The following is a 6,530-nucleotide window of genomic DNA, read 5'->3' as shown; positions in this document are numbered from 1 at the left end:
CTCAGACAACAAAAGACTAAAAGAATACATTTCCACCAAACCAGTATTGCAAGACATGCTAAAGGGAATGCTTTAAGAAAAAGAAGAAAAAGAGAGAGGGAGAGGAACACAGGTACAAAGGGGAATGAATATATACTTGTCAATATTAACCTTAAATGTAAATGGAATAAATGCTCCAATTAAAAGACATAGGGTAGCAGAATGAATACGAAAACATGACCCACATAAATGCTGTGTACAAGAGACACATTTAAAACAAAAGACTTACACAGACCGAAAGTGAAGCGATGGAAAAAGTATTCCAAGCAAACGGACATGAAAAAAACAAAAACAAACAAAAAAAAAAACTGGGGTAGCAATACTTATATCAGACAAAACAGATATCACAAAAAGTGCCATAGAAAGAGACAAAGAAGGAAATTTTTTATACTAAAGGGAACAATCAATCAAGAAGATGTAACCCAAATATATAAGGAAAATACTAGAAGACTACAAGAAGGATATCAACAGCAACACACTTATAGTAGGGGACTTTACCACCCCATTGTCAACAATAGACAGATCTTTGAAGCAAAGAAACACCAAGGATATTGTGGCGTTGAACAATTCACTAAACCAAATGGTGAAGAATGGGGTGGTCTGTGGGCTTCACTTTAAAACTGGTTTCTCTTTTCTATCCTAATGGCTTGGACAGGAAGGGCCCAGAGGTCGGAGTGAGGGGAAACCTGAAATAGTTCCCTCAGCCCAAACTAAGTATAATGGGCAAATGAGTTTTGGACAGGTGAGATGTGCCTAGCACACCTTCCTCCAAAGAAGCCCTTTTTTTCCCTAATGTAGGACATTGAAAAATTAATTCTTGCCTTTTGTCATCTAGTGGTTATGGATTGAATGATGTTTTTTAACCCTGTTGCCCCCAGAATACAACAAGGATGCCATTCTATTAAACCAAGCACACCGTTGTCTGGGGACATCCAACTGATCTGGAGTCTGCACAATCCTTCCCCATGTGGGAAGGCCACCTACCCCTTCACACCCCCACTCTTATCAGGGATTTCTGGACCCAAGGGTAGGTAGGACGACGACCATGTCCAGCTTGAGCAGCTAGAGAAGCTTGAGACTTTTGCCCGTTGTTAAGTCTGAGAGGGAGGGATTGTTATTTTTTATTGTTAAAATAATTAATTAATCATTTATTTATTTAAAAAGGAAGAATATATGAAAGGGTGAAGTGGGAGAACTTGTATGTATGACCCATGGGCATGGACTTGGGGGAGGTTGCTGGGGGAAGGGGGGTGCTGGGTGAAGAGGAGCAAAGGGGAAAAATTGGAACTATTGTAACAATATAATCAATAAAATATACTTTAAAAATATATAATTAAAAAATTTAAAAAGAAGAAAAAGAAAAACACCATATGATATAACTTAATACAGGAGACTAAGGAACAACACAAACAAATGAACAAAATTGAACATGGAACGGAATAACAGTTATCAGGGGGGATGGGAGAGGAAAAGAAGGGGGATAAGTAATGGAAGGGTTTAGTCAAAGATCATGTATAAATGACTCATGGACTAGGACAACGGGGTGGGATATGACTATGGGAGAAGGGGTTGGCTGGGTGGGGGGGAGCAATAGGGGAAATATGAGACAACTGTAATTGAAAAACAATAATAGAAAAATAAAGTAGGAGAAATATTTTTGTAAAAGTCTTCTCTTTCAATTTATTTTTTTTAATAGAGAACTCACAATTTAGTTTTATTCAGAGCAAAGAGAAAAGAAACTTTTTGATCATACTGGAAGAAACTCAGCCATAGTTTCGGAATCTATACCCAAACTACACATGCAATGAGGACAATACTTTGCTAATACAGTTAATTTGCTGCTTCATTTGTCTACTGTTTGTCTAATATTAACAATTATAAACAGAGCAGTGCAACTAGTATTTGGAACAATCCTTACAGTTTTATAGTGACAGGCACAACATTTCACTTCTCACCACTGGTTCTCTTTGCATACCTGGGCTTCCTCTTCTTCAGTAAAGTCATTTTTGATGTTGAAGGTCTTGCGAATCTCTTCAGGAGTTTTCCCCTTGATCATATTGGCAACAGTCTTGCATGTAACATCAAGCAAACCTTTGATGTCTAAATAGTTTGCAGCCAGAATAAATTCAAAAAGTGTTCCTTGGTCAACTTTCAGGAATTCTTGGTCCCATACAAGAATATCATCTGTTTGTTTTTCTTTGTTCTCACCATCCTCAGGGGAAGGGGGGTCATCGTTGTGGTGGGTGCACCACTGAATGACCTTTTTTAATATTGCTACACTAACATTTGGTAGAGGAACTGGGTCATCATCACCTTCATCATCCATTCCCAAAACTTTTAACATGGTCTTGATAGTCACCGACTGTTTGGCAATTTTAACATCAACTTCAAATATCTCTCCATCAGAACTCTGCAATTTAATTGAAGGCATGGTGCTTCATCTCAAGGAGAGAGCGGGCCGAGGCTGATGAGAGCGAGATAGCATCAGCAGACACAAGGAAAGGCAGAGAACAACGTCCCTAAATTTAATTTCCATTTCAGTTACTGTATAGGATTTCCCACTAATTTAATGTAACTTTATGATGGTAAATTGTTAATTTTGTTACCCATCACATTTCTCCACAACAAAATAAGGAAAGAGATAGAAACTTACTAATTTTTTAATTTTTAATTTCAATATATAGCTTTAATCTTTAAGGAATTTCTTCTGGACTGAGTTATTATTAATATTAATGTTAGAAATATTTGAACCAAACACCATAAACTATAACAAATACTGATAGGTAAGTATTGAATATAAATTTATATAAACATATATCTGAAAAGATTTTTTATGAATCACAATCTATTGCTAGAATAAAACATTTAATATAATTATTTTTCTTTTTCATTATATATTAGTACTTGGAACTTTTATTTATGTGTGTCATTTAATGGGGAATAAAGAATTTCTGTGATAGCAGTGGCACTCAATGTTTTGAACACATTCCAATTCATGTCCTCTTTCCCTTCCCCCCAAATTAAAATGCTATAGTAGTAAGCTAAATTTATAATTTTTAAATAATAAGCTAACATCAAAAACAACCCTTTTGGTATTTTACTCTTGAAAAAAATAAGATCTAAAACTATTCTTATTTTTAAAAAATATATAGTAAAAATATTTTATCAGCACTTTTAAATTACAATGTATTATTCTTATTTAACTTGATATAATCAGAAAGTGCTGAAAAGTTTTAAAAAGTTTAAAAATCAATATACACATAAAATATTGTTTGTGTACATTTTATCTTTTTTCATACTTTTAATTCAACAAAATTTTGAAGCTAGAGATTCAGTTATAACCACCCTTAGGAAGGGCGTCAGTTCAGGGAAAATAAATTTATTTATAACTCTTTCTATGTCATTTGTACACACTACGTATCAAGAAAAAATTGTATGTTGGAGTAAAACAAAGTTCACTATTAAGCTAACCATCAACTCAAGCATTCTATCAGAAAAATATGATGACAGCTCCTTAATGCAAATAATAATTCTATAAATACTTTACAGAACATTCAATAAAAAAGTAAAATGATTTGTAGAACAGATCTTTTATGGTAGAATACTAATACCAGACAAGACAAATAATGTAGAACAAAGAAATGAATCCAATCTGGTTTAATACTTTATTAAGAATAAGAAAATACAATGTATTGTCTTATTTTATGTGTACTAGCACTGCATGACTTAACTCAAATTATGGAGAGAGGCTTGCAATCTAAGGATGGAGGTTGTTTTTTTAAGTAAACATGTACATTTGTATATCAATCACAGATGTTTAACTTTGAGATAACATGGCTCATGTAGACAATGAAAAAGTCTTTTATTTCCTCTCACAACTGAAAAACACCTCTCTCCCCATATAATTATTGCAATGACAAAATGGAATAAAACCAGAACATTAAAATTATCTTCTTGCTTAAATCTCTATAAAGTGAATCAGTTTAAACAAAAATGAAATGTTTTATTTTTTGAATAGATAATAATCAACAAAAAGATGGAGGAAGTCTTTGTTTTTTAAAACAGTTTTAAAACACATGATATTAATTAGAAGTTTCTTTTACTTGGAATATGATTATGATATATTATCTTATACAAAGAAGGATATTTATATTGCCTAAACTATCAAGTCATTTAAAAATTTACATCATATTGTAAAGCACATTTTCTAATCCACTTGCTAGGTAGACTGACTGACATAATGAATTCTATATATAATTATATTTTTTAACACTCAAAGAGCTTTGAGGTACCTATTATAGAATTACTATTCTAATTTTACAGATCAATCTCAAAAGAAAGAAATTTGGTTTCAGTTTTTGTTGTCACAGAAACAAATGTACTTAAGAGATACATCTGCTGCCTTTCTCCTTAGCTACATACCTTCCATATTGTTGTGACTCTTTCCAGCAATTAGAATCACTTGGAATTGGCTGGCTTCCACTGAGTTAGATGATGTCAGAAAGGAAAGACCCAAGCTATTTTAAAATGTGACTATTGAAAGAATAAAATGGATCTAATGAGCATTACAAGACTAAAAATAAAACAAAACCAAATTTAGAAAGTATTTTTTTATTTTGTTCCTCCAAGCTACATCAGGAATTGTGTGCAACCTCTAAAGCAAATTTTGATCTAATTATGTTCTTAACATAGAATTAAATATATCTAAAAATATAGAAAGTGCTGTAAGAAGTACTTTATTGTTAAATATCATCAGCTTCCAAGATTCTATTAATGGAAATAATAACATTAATTTTTTATTTAACTGGTATCCATCTTATTGAGAAAAATGTACTCGTTATTTTATTTGCTCATGGAGCTAATAATTTCTTTTCTGGATGTACAATATAAACATTGAAAAGACATATTTGAACACATCTTCAGATAAAAATTTCTAATATTTTTAAAAATCTAGATGATCCTCTATTGTATATAATTGGAATTATTAACATATGTTTGTTCACATTATAAAATCAGGATCTTAAAATTGGAAAGTTATATTAATAATAATTGCTAATGTAACTTTTTCTATCTGAAATTGAACTTATTTTTGCAAAAAGCAGTACTTTTCTTATATATGTATTCAGAGAGAGAGAAACAATACTTAATTTTTTAGCCATCATAAAATTTAATACATCCCTCTAGTCAATATTCTGAACCAAGATTTAAGAGAACTATTTCGATATTATTAATATATTTACTGATTGAAAATAAGGTACCTCTCATATGTAATGCTGATCCAAGTTGAGCTGAAATAGAAATAGCCTTCTAATTGCACACACATACTCATTATTTTGTATACCTCATTCTTCATAGGTATATCCACATTGCAATAAAAGTGATTACTGGGATACTATATAGCATATCTGATAAAATCTAGTTCCTTTTTTGAATCCTCCTCCAAATATATGTTTATTGATGTTTTTAGAGAGAGAGAGCAAGAAACATGAATGTGAGAGATAAAAATCGATTGGTTGTTGCCTGTATGCACCATGACAGGGGATCAAACCCACAACCTAGATATGTGTTCTGAGAATCCAACCTGCAACCTTTCAGTGCATGTAATGGCACTCCAACCAACTGAACCACCCAGCCATGGCTCCAGTGCCTTTTCATCTCTCTTAAAATAAATTCTAAAGACTTCACTGTGCTGTCTTCATGATGCTGCTAATATCATCTCCTCCCACAACTTCATTTGTTCACTCTGCACCAGTCACACCGGTTCTTTGATGGTAATAAATATAGTAAGCAAGCCAGGACTTTTCATTTCTATTGTTTTGTCTTTAAAGATCATCCTTAGATATCCTCACCACTGAGACCTTAACTTCTGCCAGATCTTTGCTCAAAAGTCACCTTATTAGAGATGTCCTCCTTGAACATTCTTTGGAAAATTAGACCCCTTACACTTGATTTTCCCTTAAATTCAATTTTTATGATTCATAGCACTTATCATCATCTGATATACCATGTTTTTATTTGGTTGCTTATTTATTATATGCCTTCCCCTTCATACAAAATTATAGACTCTATGACTAAAAATTTTGTTTAGTTCACTTTGCCCAAAACAGGACTAGATACCTTGTAACATTCTATAATTATATATTAAGTGAATATATATGGATTTTAAAAATAAGAATTTTATGTGAACAATAAAGAAAAAAATAACTTTCAAGGTAAGGGTCCAGTTTGTGTAGGTAAGATTGGGAGGAATGGAGCCCTGGTGAGCCATGATTATGATTTCAGATGAATTTTGAGGAGGCAATCTGGTCCCATAGATCTGTCAGTTATTGCGCTAGAAACTGAATACCCTTTTAGGGCATTTGTCAAATCTGATTCTGTTTTTAGCTATGTCCATGCTGTGAGGGGTCTTATTTAAAATCATGATTTTAGACATTGCAATAACATTAACTTGGACATTGCTATCTCCCCACAAATCCAGGTGACATTTAACA

General features: G+C 32.5%; 1 pseudogene; it reads right to left on the bottom strand.

The window, feature by feature from the left end:
• Positions 1 to 1,990: 1,990 nt before the first annotated feature.
• On the bottom strand, positions 1,991 to 2,470 carry LOC150004605 (S-phase kinase-associated protein 1 pseudogene; annotated as a pseudogene).
• Between the last annotated feature and the right edge of the window lie 4,060 nt (positions 2,471 to 6,530).

Source organism: Furipterus horrens, unplaced genomic scaffold (genome assembly GCF_987537825.1).
Source record: "Furipterus horrens unplaced genomic scaffold, mFurHor1.1.pri manual_scaffold_7, whole genome shotgun sequence".
NCBI classification, from domain to species: domain Eukaryota; kingdom Metazoa; phylum Chordata; class Mammalia; order Chiroptera; family Furipteridae; genus Furipterus; species Furipterus horrens.
This window is presented reverse-complemented; position numbering and strand designations above follow the sequence as displayed.